The sequence below is a fragment of the Pan troglodytes genome, chromosome 1 (genome assembly GCF_028858775.2).
Source record: "Pan troglodytes isolate AG18354 chromosome 1, NHGRI_mPanTro3-v2.0_pri, whole genome shotgun sequence".
Taxonomy (NCBI): domain Eukaryota; kingdom Metazoa; phylum Chordata; class Mammalia; order Primates; family Hominidae; genus Pan; species Pan troglodytes.
Window position 1 is genome coordinate 197465323 of NC_072398.2, and position 12459 is coordinate 197477781.

Sequence of the window (12459 nt, forward strand, 5' to 3'; positions counted from 1 at the left end):
TTGTCCTATGACCCTGCCAAATCCACCTCTGTGAGAAACACCCAAGAATGATCAATTAAAAAAAAAAAAAAAAGAATAAAACAGAAAATGAGTAGTAAAGACATTGTAACTTGGGTATATATCTAAGAGTGGAAAAGAGAAAAAAAGCAAAGAAAAGAAAACATTGTAACTAATTAAAATACTCCCCTAAAAAATAAAGGAAAGGAAAACTTTTTTTAAAGCATCCCAACATTAATTAAATATAATCAAGCAATTGTAAATATTAACGTGTAATACAAACCAGAAGCTTGAAAACTCAGGATACAAATAGACATAAAACAGGAAGAAATAAATGACAGCTTACAATAAAAGAACAAGCATATCTCAGAAATGAAGAGCAAAGTGCAAAGTGTTCAATGGGTAACATACAGAAAGAAAGTATAATAAAGCACTTACAGGAAGAAAACTTAAATATCTAAGAAAACAGAAGTTATGTAAAGAGCTAAAAAATATGAGACTGAAAGTGATAAAAGGGCACTTTGGGAGGCCAAGGCAGGCGGGCGGATCACTTGAGGCCAGGAGTTCAAGACCAGCCTGGCCAAAATGGCAAAACCCCAGTTCTACCAAAAAATACAAAAATTAGCCAAGCATGGTGGCACGTGCCTGTAGTCCCAGCTACTGGGAGAGTGAGGCAGGAGAATCGCTTGAACTCGAGAGGTGGAGGTTGCACTGAGCTGAGATTGTGCCACTGCACTCCAGCCTGGGCAAAAAAGCGAGACCCCCATCTCAAAAAAAAAGAAAAATAAAAATAAAGAAAGAAGGAAAGAAAGAAGGAAGGAAGGAAGGAGAAAAAGAGGAAAGAAAGAAGAGAAAGAAAAAAAAGAAAGAAAAAGAAAGAAAGATAAAAGACAGGCAAAGCAAGCCAATTTATGTACAATAGGAGTCCCTAAAGAAGAAAACCTAAATAAATTAGACAGAATTAATATTTAAAATTATACTCTAGGAAAACTATTTAGAACTAAAAGAAAAACTTAACATATATATTGAAAGGTCCACCAGGTTCCTGGGAAAATTATCCTGCAATGCTCAGCTCCAAGACAAACCCCAGTCAAACTGTAAGATTTTAAAGAAAAATAAAACATTCTCTGAGCCTCCAGATTAAATTAGGTTGTTATCAGATTTCTTAACAGCCACACACAAAGCAAAACTGAAGGAAAGAAAGTACAAACCAAGAATTTTATATGCAGTGATTTTTATGCATCAAGACAATGAGAACACAGTAATGAATATTCAAGAATTCAGGAATATTTTCCTCAGGAGCCCTTCCTGAAGAATCTACTGGGAGGACAAGTTTTAACCAACCAAATGATAGTTAAGGAATTTCAGCAACAGGACTGATGTTAAGAATTGAAAACTGCATATTGAAATCTACAATGAAGATGAAAATAAAGACCGAAGAATAGTATGTAAATGTCCTAGGTTCTGACAAAGTGGAGATAACATGATTTTTTAATGGGAAGAGAAAGAGAAAGGGGAAAGTAAAATGACCCCACTGGTTGCCACACAGATAACAGGTGGGAGTCAAAGACCATCTAAAGGTTTCCCAAACTTGGCAGTATGGACATTTTGGGCCAGATGATTTTTTTGTTGTAGGGCCTGGCTGTCCTGTGTGTTATAGGATGTTTAGCGGCATCCCTGGCCTCTGCCTAATAGATGCACACCTCTCCCAGTTGCATCCCAGTTCTGACAACCAAAAATACTTCCAGACATTGCCTAGTGTCTTCTGGGGAATAAAATGGATACACTCCCCCCACCTCTGTTGAAAGTCATTGATCAACAGATGCACTGGTTGAGAACAAGTTAATAAAACAGTAAGAACCTAAGTAGAAAAAAGAGGACTAAGGACATTTATAAATATATTAATATAAAAGTAATTACTAGAAGAAAATATAAATTTTGCCAAATACTAATACATATATTTTTAAGTACTCCAAAAAAACACACTGTGAAAGAACCAGTAAATATGACAAATGCACCAAGTAAATACAATACAAAATAATATGACAGACCTGAAAACAAACGTAGCCACTATATTATTAAATTTGTGCCACTATATTATTATATAAATAGTGGCACAATATAAATATAAATATATTATTATATAAATATAGCCACTATATTATTAAATTATTAATTATAAAGATGTTCAGATTATCTCACAAAATAAAACTTGACTCTGTGCTATCACAAGAGGCATACCTAAACAAAGTGATTCAAAATGGCTTAAATACCATGTATTGAAATCTAAAGCAAAGCAAAGGAATAACAGGCATACGCAAACAAGAAAACAGGAATCACCATCCTCACACCAGATAAGTTAGAATTCAGGGCCAAAGGCATGAAAAAGGACAAGGAAGGACACTTTACAGCACTAAAGGAGATTATTCACAATGAAGATATAACAGATATTGATAACTATGCACCCAATAAGAAAGCAGATGTGTCATAAAGCAGATACCAGGAGGTGCAAAGACAAATCGGAGCATGCCAATAACAGCAGTTTTAACTCACCACTCTCAGTCCATAACAAATCAAGGAAACAAAAGTAAGGCTGTAGAAGACCTAACCAAAATAATCATAAGGAAGTTTTTATGAATATGAATATCTGTCAAACTCTGCAACCCAATATTAGAGAATATGCTTTCTTTTGAAGCATACATGGAACATTCATGCAAATATCCCTTATACATAGAGAACTCTTAAAAATTGAGAAAAATAAGTCTAAAAGTACCATAAGCAAACATTCAAAGACTATGAAAGAAAAGACATGCAAAAACCTTGAAATATATGAAAAGGTACTCAGTTTCACTCCATTATTCCTTACCTATTAGATCAGCGAAAATCCAAAAGCTAGACAACACACTGTTGACAAAACTGTGGGAGAAACTGGCACTGTCACTGCTGGTCCAACTCACAGAGGAGAATTTGACGACATACACTATTTGAACAATGAATACACTAAAAGCCCAGACTCTATCACCACACACTATATCCATGTAACATGACTGCACTTGTACCCCTAAATCTAGAAAAATAAAATAATAATAATAATAAAGGCAATGGATGAAAAATAGTAACTGTGTTTGAATCTGTGAGTTCATAATAATATTTTTAAAACAAATAATCCTATTTAAAAGTGGGCAAAGGGCATGAATAGACATTTCTCAAAAGAAAATATACGGATGGCCAGCAAACATATGAAAAAATACTCAACATCACTATTCGTCAGGGAAATGCAAATTAAAACCACAATGAGGCCGGGCACGGTGGCTCACACCTGTAATCCCAGCACTTTGGGAGGCCGAGGCAGGTGGACACCTGAGATCAGGAGTTTGAGACCAGCCTGACCAACATGGTGAAACCCCGTCTCTACCAAAATATACAAAAATTAGCCAGGCATGATGGCAGGCACCTGTAATCCCAGCCACTCGGGAGGCTGAGGCAAGAGAATCGATTGAACCCAGGAGGCAGAGGTTGCAGTGAGCTGAGATGGTGCCACTGCACTCCAGTGTAGGTGACAGAGCAAGACTCTGCCTCAAAAAAGAAAAAAAGAAAAAAAAAAACACACAATGAAATGCCACCTTACTCCTGCAAGAATGGCCATTACGGATAAGTGAAAAAACAATAGATGTTGACATGGATGTGGGGAAACGAGAACACTTAGACACTGCTGGAGGGAATGTAAATTAGTACAACCTCTATGGAAAGCAGTATGGAGATTCTTTAAAGAGCTTAAAGTAGATCTGCCATTTGATCCAGCAGTCTCACTACTGGGTATCTACCCAAAGGAAAATAAGTCATTAAATGAAAAAGACACTTGCGCATGTATGTTTAGAGCAGCACAGTTCACAACTGCAAAGATGTGGAACCACCCTAACTGTCCATCAGCTAATGAGTGGATAAAGAAAATGTGGTGTACGTACACCATGAAATACTATTCAGCCATTAAAATCAATGAAATAATGTCTTTTGCAGCAACTTGGATGGAGCTGGAGGCCGTTATTCTAAGTGAAGTAACACAGGAGTGGAAAAACCAAAAACTGTATGATCTCACTTATAAGTGGGAGCTAAGCTATGAGTATCCAAAGGCATACAGAGTGATATAATGGACTTCAGAGATTCAGACAGCAGAGACTGGGAGGGGGCCTAGAGATAAAAACTACACACTAGGTACAATGTACACTAACTCACACAGGTGCACTGAAATCTCAGAATTCGCCTCTATATAGTTCATCCGTGTAACAAAAACCACTTGTACCCCAAAAGCTATTGAAATAGTCATAAATAATAAATAACATTTTTTTAAAAACTCATTAGTCACTTATGGAAAACATTAAGAAACCAGCTATATTTTGATAACCAGTAAGTAAAAGGAGGGAAGAGCAAGCATTCATCCTGCTTTTTGTATGCAATGTATTTCAGGGTAACTAAATATTAAGAAGCGGATTCTCTTTATAAAAGTATTGCAGCCAGTAAATGAAGAATAGAATTTATCACCATTTTGAAACCTTTATTAAAATAAATTCTGGCAATGATCATCAATGACTGCTAATATCACAAAAAGCGAGGCAACCAGACATTATAGGCCTTCTGATGGAAGTACACAACAACCACCTATGAAGTATTCTTGCCAAAAAAAAAATCAAATTTGAATCTGTTTAAACCTTTGGATCTAAATACCAGTTACAGGAAATACAGATGACAGGGAAACAAGTTCAATGATACCATAAGGATGTAATTGACAACATACAGATTCTGGAAAACTCCTCAGTGAAAATGACCTCATCTTAAATCCAGTTGCGATGTATGACATTAACTGAATTCAAATTCAAACAAGCTGTTCTTAAAAATTTTGAGACAATATATGAAGTAGGAACATCATATATTGTTGGTTCCATTCATATATTTGAGACAATATATGAAGTAGCAAGTTATTAACCTGAGCCTCTGAGGCTCTGTGGTAAAATGGGGATAGCAACAACAATATTTCATTGAGTTGTGCTGAGGCTGAAATGATGTCATCCACCCAAGGTCCTTACCAGCCTGCCTGGCCCCTAGGCTCTTTATAGCTATTGGCTGTCAATTACTGGTCAAATGAATAGGGAGGAAAGAAGCTATGATCTGGAGGCAGCCTCAAGGAGTGAGGAGAAAGAACAGCAACCCCACCTCCCACCAGGAGGAACTTGGGCTGTATGCAAATAAACAGCCTCCATTTGAAAGGGCTGCAGGGAGGTGGGATCCTCTGGATTTATTTATTTATTTAGTAGAGACGAGGTCTCACTATGTTGCCCAGGCTGGTCTCCAACTCCTGGCTTCTAGTGATCCATCCACTTCAACCTCCCAAAGTGCTGGGATTACAGGTGGGAGTCACTGCACCCAGCCCCAGCAGCTTCTTGACATGGGGCCAACAGATGGCCAGCCCCAGCCATGAGGCAACTCCCTCAGGTAGGGCTTTTTCCTAGTATTACGTTCTCAGTTGTACTGGCCTTGGCCAGCTCTCTGGCTACCTATGTTGGACCCCTTCAGGTAACAGTTCTTGTTCCTGCCTGAATTGGCTGGCCAGCCTGAGTGGACCCTGACATTTATAACTGACCTGTATGCCTTACTGGCATTTGTGGTCAAACTACAGCTAACAGCAAGAGCATGGACTATGAGGAGTCTGTGATCTCTGTCCTGTCTTCCAGGAAGGTAAGCCCTGTGGGTCTGGTCAGTATTGGAGTAACTGCTAGAAAGAAGTTACATGAAAACATGTAAGCAAGACCCAGAGCTTTCTCCTCAGGGAGACCATGACTCATTTCCTCCAGATCTCATCTTTGTCCCAAGACATGCAGAATATTAGTACATGCCAACCACTAGTAACACCTATACTTGAGATCTGACCCCTACAAGAAAAAACAAGTTCTCAGTGGATTCCGAGCAAAACGAATTCACAATCAAAATTCAATGATAACAGAGCTGTATTAGTCCATTTCTACGCTGCTATAAAGAACTGCCCAAGACTGGGTAATTTATAAAGGAAAGAGGTTTAATTGACTCACAGTTCCACATGGCTGGGGAGGCCTCAGGAAACTTATAATCATGGCGGAAGGGGAAGCAAACACGTCCTTCTTCACATAGTGGCAGGAGAAAGAAGTGCAGAGCAAAGTGGGGAAAAATCACTTATAAAACCATCAGATCTCATGAGAACTCACTCACTATCACAAGATCAGCATAGGGGTAACTGCCCCCATGATTCAGGTACCTCCCACCAGGTCCCTTCCACAACACATGGAGATTATGGGAACTACAATTCAAGATGAGATTTGGGTGGAGACACAGCCAAACCATATCAAGGGCCTAAAAGGCAAAGTTGCCTATATCTCATTCAATAAGGACAAAAGAGTGAGCGTGTATTAGGAAACTTCAGCCTTGAGCTACAGTCTTTTGAATGTCGTCAGTAGGACAATGGGTGGAGGAAGGCCAGCAAAGAATATAAAGACCCTCCAGCTCTCCCCTCTTTCTCAAGTACGAAGTGTGATCAGTTCTGTTCCTGAACCAGGAAGCAAATGAGAGGAATCAGGTAAGTTTCAGCCCTCTGGGAACTCTTTCCTATGTTTTCATCCATAATTATCCTTGTGTTATTTGGATTTCAGACACCTCTGGTTTCCTAGCACAGGGATCCTGAGGGACATATCAAAGTAGATGCATAGGGACCAGCAGACTGAGATGCCACTCCTCCCTCCAGGGGGCGCCATGGAACGCAGGGCCCTCACTGGCCCTGGGGACTGGGTGACGTCAGGGGTGAGCCTCTCGTGATTGGCTCCCTCACCCTGCGTAAGATCAAAGGGACGAAAGGACAGCCCCGACACCCGGAGCCACTGTGGCTCCGGCCGGTTGCGCCGGCCACTGAGGCCATGGCTCCTGGGGTTGTGGACATGCCTGAAGAGCCACCCATGTCTGAAGGACCACAGGGAACAATGAAAAGAAGACACCTGCCCAGCACAAGGGGCTTGAGACCTTGGCCCCAATCTCCCTGACAACCTGTGTCTCGATGACTTCCCTTCCTTTTCTCCCCCATGCTTTTGGTGTAACCAGGAAGAAGCCAGAAGAATCGAAAACACATTCCTTTTTTGGCAGTTTAATTTATTAACTTATCAGGCCATTCCATCCCAAAATATGATTTGACCAGCTTTAAGAGATGTACATAACAGCACACAAAAAAAATAAAATAACAGAAAATGGGGAAGTGAAAGCAAAGCCAAATAAAATGAAGCCAGGGATTGGTCCACAAATTGCAAAACAAAAGGGCCTGTTCAGGTTTTAGAATTGGACATTAAATCCCTGAGGCTCCTGATGGACAAAATTTAATCCATTTTAATTTCACAGTCCCTAAGAGGGAATTAAAATCAATCACAAATGTCTCATTTCCATAAATTAGTTGGTCGAGAAAGGTCCCTGGAGATGACACCTGTGCTTCTCCAGGACACACCAACCGGGTTTAGCGTGAGCTCCTGCCCCTACTACTGATGCTGGCGCTCCAGCCTAGCTGGCCTTACCTCTCCATCTATTTCTGGGAAACTTCAGGAACAGGGTTGGGTTGGCGACCTCATACGTGGTCATGAACAAGCCCTTTCCTCTCAAGTGCTGTCCACAGAGGGATTCTCTCCTGCCCTGCCCGCTGGGTGAAGTCTGCAATGGAGGGTTTCAAAGTGTCTCACCACCACTTCCTGCTGGTCCCCAGTGCCTATAAATATGTGGAAGCTTCTCTGTGGTCCATGAATCTCCCCAAAGCACTGAAGCCAAGTGTGTTCTATGTGGAAGGAGAAGACTCCTTTCTCCTTTGTGCCACATTTGTCACCTGCCACCAAGTTAGGGCTCCCTGAGCCCCAGTGACTCGAGATTCTAGTAGTCACAGCTCTGCCAGCCTGGGCCTGTGGCTCCTCTCCTGCTTGGGCTCAGATACATCTGTCATGCTGCTCCAGGACCAGCTTAGAGACTGATTTTGTTTTCCTGATGCCCCTTCCCGTGGCCCTCACCCTCTAGGTGGCACAATTTTTATGGGATATTTTTCTACAATGAAAATGTAAAAAAAAAAAAAAAAGTGACTTTAGAAATAAGTATCATGTAATGGCAGGCATGATCAGAAGCATCTTTACACACAGAGAGAATCACCAACAGCGCCCTCATTAGAAAATCAATGTCTATGTGACTCCCTAGTCGACTATAGCATGTTTAGGTAAAATTATCTAATTGGATTCTTCTTTTTACTCTTCTAATGCTCTTGACTTAACCAAGTGGCTCTTAAAACAAAGAAGCTCTCAGCTTTGAGAAGTGGGGGAACCAAACACACACTGAAAAGAACTGGGACCTCTCAAACTCTCTGTCTCTTCCTCCAAGCAGCATAAAATGGGGTTACTGGGGTGCAGCCTCCTGTAGGGTTCCTAACAGAGACTAGGTGAGAGATGCGGCACACGGAGGTGAGGAGAAAGGTCACCCACTCAGCTGCAGCATGGGGTGGGGGAAGCAACAATAAGGTAAGGAAGGAACCTGCCTTTGCCCCCCGAAAACATGCATTTATTTGGAGGTAAGTGCAGGCTTGCTGAAAGTCAGAGGGAGGGCAAAATGATGCTAAAGACATGCTAGCAGTAATAGTGATGCTGGGAGTGTGAAGAAATAGCCAGGAGCTGTGGGGGAAAAGGCTCCAGTGTCTACCATCCCAGGCCTCCAGGCCCATTTCAACTCCCTCCTCTCCTGTAAAGCCTTCCCTGCACTCCCACTGCATGGAACACTAACCCCTTGTAGCAGATTGGGGCAGGGGCTTGAGATTGGTGTTTGCTATTAACAGGTGGGGGAGCTGAGCAATGCCCAAATGGAGGATGGGATCAAAACTGAGGTTAAGGGGAGCTTTGGGAGGCTGAGGTGGGAGGATCGCTTGAGGCCAGGAGTTCAAGACCAGCCTGGGCAACACAAGACCCCCATCTCTCCAAAAAAAAAAAAATGGGGTAAGGGAATATTTTGAATGATTAATTTTGACTTTAGATATTGACTTCATTCAGAAAGAGACCTCTCAGGCAGCTGGGTAACTCCAGCCCAACTGGAAATGCTCTTAGAAGGGAGAAAGTATTGGCAGAACTGAGTCCAGGATGAGTCCAATGGGCAGGTCTCTCCAGGCATGTGCAGGGGAGGCTTGGATGGGAGCCACTGAGTGTGTACATCAATGCACGTGCTGAATGGGCAGGCCAAGAGCCCCATGATGGGTGATGGTAGACACGGCGGCTTTGAGATGCCCAGGAGTCACCCAAGCACAGCTGGTTGGCAGGCAGCTGGGCTCCTAAGAGGAGAGGCCACAGCAGGACACAGATCTGGAAGTCATTAGCATCTACACAGAAGAAAAGAGAGAAAGAAAGGAAAAGAAAAAAAGAAGAGAAAGGGAAACAGAGTGAATGAAGAAGCAAGCCTAGGACAGAACTCTGGAGTACAAAGACCCAGAACAGCCTGGGTGAGGCAAGTTCACCTGCAACACCCACACCCACTCCAGACATCACTGCCTTCATTACTTCAAAACTGCACCCCTGTCCCCAAAGGGTGTTACTCCCCTACAGAAACTGACTCAATTCTTTTCTGCAGCCCGAAAGCAGAGAGCTATCTCCACTGGGGGCCCCAGAACAAGATGAGGCAGGACGGACTACCCAGAGCACCTGACTACATTATTTAGCATGGAGGGACCCTAGCTGCTTTACTCGGCTTCTGGGAGGAGGCTACAGGGGACAATAAGGCCAAGGCAGCCATGACCATGAGTTCAGCTGCTGAGGTCAAGGCCTTAGAAAAAACCGAGTATCTGAAAAAGTCTTGGCCCCTCCTTTCCCTGCCCCTACCTTTGGGTCTGCTGCCTCTGGGGGTCTGAGGAATGGGAGGCCTAAGGTCCTTTAGGTACCTTTTTGTCCCTTCAGAGGAGCTAATGCCCTTCTTGAGGTGGAGGGTGAAGAAATCAAGGGGAGGCAGCCATCTGGGGAGACGATCCTGCCTTTAGCAGCTCACAAGATGTAACACCCTCCCAGGGCAGCATTTGCTGGTTTGGTTTTCCATAACCAGGGTCTGACCTGTGGCCAGGAAGGCTGAGAAACTGTCCACCCATTCTGCAGAGTGAATCTACTTCCCAAGAGCAGAATCACGCTAGCAAAGCTCAGGGTGTGTAAAACCAGATGTCAGTTTATCTGAGCAGCACAGACCTACTGGAGGGCGCCTGGGTGCCCAGCAAGCTCGTGGGTAGACAGCAAGCCTGGAACACTGAAGCCCCCTGAAAGAGTGCTTCTTCCAAAGGAAGTCAGGTAGACAAGGAGGAAGGGACCACCTGGGCCATTTTCTCACCTGGCCCACACTGGCCTTGCTTTCATGACTGAACCTCTATTAAGATTCATGAGACAAGAATGGCAGATAACAAACATCAAAACTGTTCACTAAAGATATGAGACACTAAAACACTACCAAACCCAGGGGAAAGGGTGACCAGGTGGAGAGAGGACTACCACCTCACATCCACACAGAGCTCAGCTTGACTTCCACAGTGAGGGCTCCAGAAAACTCAGGGCTACATGAAGAATTCAGGGGTCAGTAACAAGGAAGACAGGGTCCAGAACATGATGGTAGTGTATGGGAGTGGGGAATGGTCTAGATCTCCTTTGAGGGCCATCTTCCTCTCCATTCAGCACTATCAAGTAGCTCTGTCCTAGGCCCAATATTTGAAACTGAAATTCTTCCTTTCTCATTAGTTTAACTACTTCGCATACACAGATCTCTAGTCCTAGCCTCTCCCCTAGCTGCTAGCCGACATCCAAATGCATAGCATCACCATGATTTCCCTTAAGCACCTCAAGTTCTAGACATACCAAACTAAACTTCTCATCTTCTGCCCTCCTGCTCTATCAGCCTCTCCTCCTTGTGCTCCCAATTCTGAATGAGGACATGCTCTACCCAGTCACCAAAGGCATTCTAGCTTTCCTCTGATGCCCTCCCATCTGCCTCTGAGACCTTTCCCATTCATTCCCTCCTCCTCAGTGTCACCACTGCTCTAGTTCAGACCCTAGCCTTTAGCTGAAATACCACAACAGTGTCCCAACAGGCCATCCTAATTGCAGCATGTCCAAGTTCCATTCAGCTGTCAGATTTCAACCATGCACATCTGAACATTGCCCCGGGCCTGGTGTTGACACTCCATTCACATGTGAGGTCCTCAGTGACCTTGCTCCAGCACTCCTCTAATATCAGCTCCCTGTTCCCAACCTCCCATCATACAACCCCACCCTGAATCCATGCTATTCCACACAACAGTGCCTTTCCCTGGAATTCCCTCCCTCTCCCTCACCTCAGGATCCTTCCTTTCAGCTCACATTACTAGACAATATCACTGTATTACTGCAGTTACTGACATCTGCTGACTTCTATCCAGGGTTCATCCCATGACCCCTGCCCCGCAGAGATAACGTGGGGCCAGAAAAGGTAAACTGGGAGGGAGTTGACGGTGATCCTAGTGGGGCTGGTTCTTGGGAAAGGAGGTTCTGAAGCAGGGGAAGGGGTTAAGAAGGGATATCACTCTGTGGGAGTAGCAAATCTCTCCACTGGCTTCCTCGCATGTTAATAAAAGTTCCATTCTTCAAGGCTGCTTCACATCCACTATCTGATAGGTACTTCCCCAGCCCATGAACCAAGCAGGTTATGAATACGTCCTAGTGTCATAAGAGGATGGCAGGAGGGGGATTTTCCTTTAAAGTCCTATGGAAACCGAAGTCCTTGGTCAACAGTTTAAAACCCTTCTAAGGAGAAACTCTGGAGGCCAAAGTGCTGCAAATGTTAAAACCATCCTATGTGAACCTTTCTAACTTAGCCTGTCCATGTGGGAGGTGAGTCTTAAGGGTCAACATACAGAAAGCCCTGGGCAGGCCTGGGACAGGATGGCTCAGGGTAAAATTGTGCCAAGAACCTGGTACACAGAACAGTGGTCAAGGCCCTCTCAGTAGATGACCATATACACCAGCACCTCCCACCTCAGTCTTGGCATGGGGACCAAGAACAAAGCTTCCGCTTGCCAAAAGGAAAAGCCAGACAGACAAAAATGTAGGGACCCCAGGCTTCTGTTAGGGTTAACCTATGATCAGCCAAGCATGGCAAGAAGTAGGACTGTCCCCTGAGAAAAAGAGAACTCTTACATCCCATTTCCTTAGCCAAAGCAGTATCTTATTGGAAGAAAAATTACTTAGGCTGCATATTTTTCCCAATCTCAACCCACCTATATCTCTCACCCATATTATTGCAAAGATGGAAACTCACATCAAGTATTTTGATAATAGCTCATCCTTGCTCAAATCACTTCACCAATTCTGGATATCCCAAGTCCTTTAATCCTTAGGGATTCTCAGTTTCCATATTTGTTTAAAAAATTCAAAA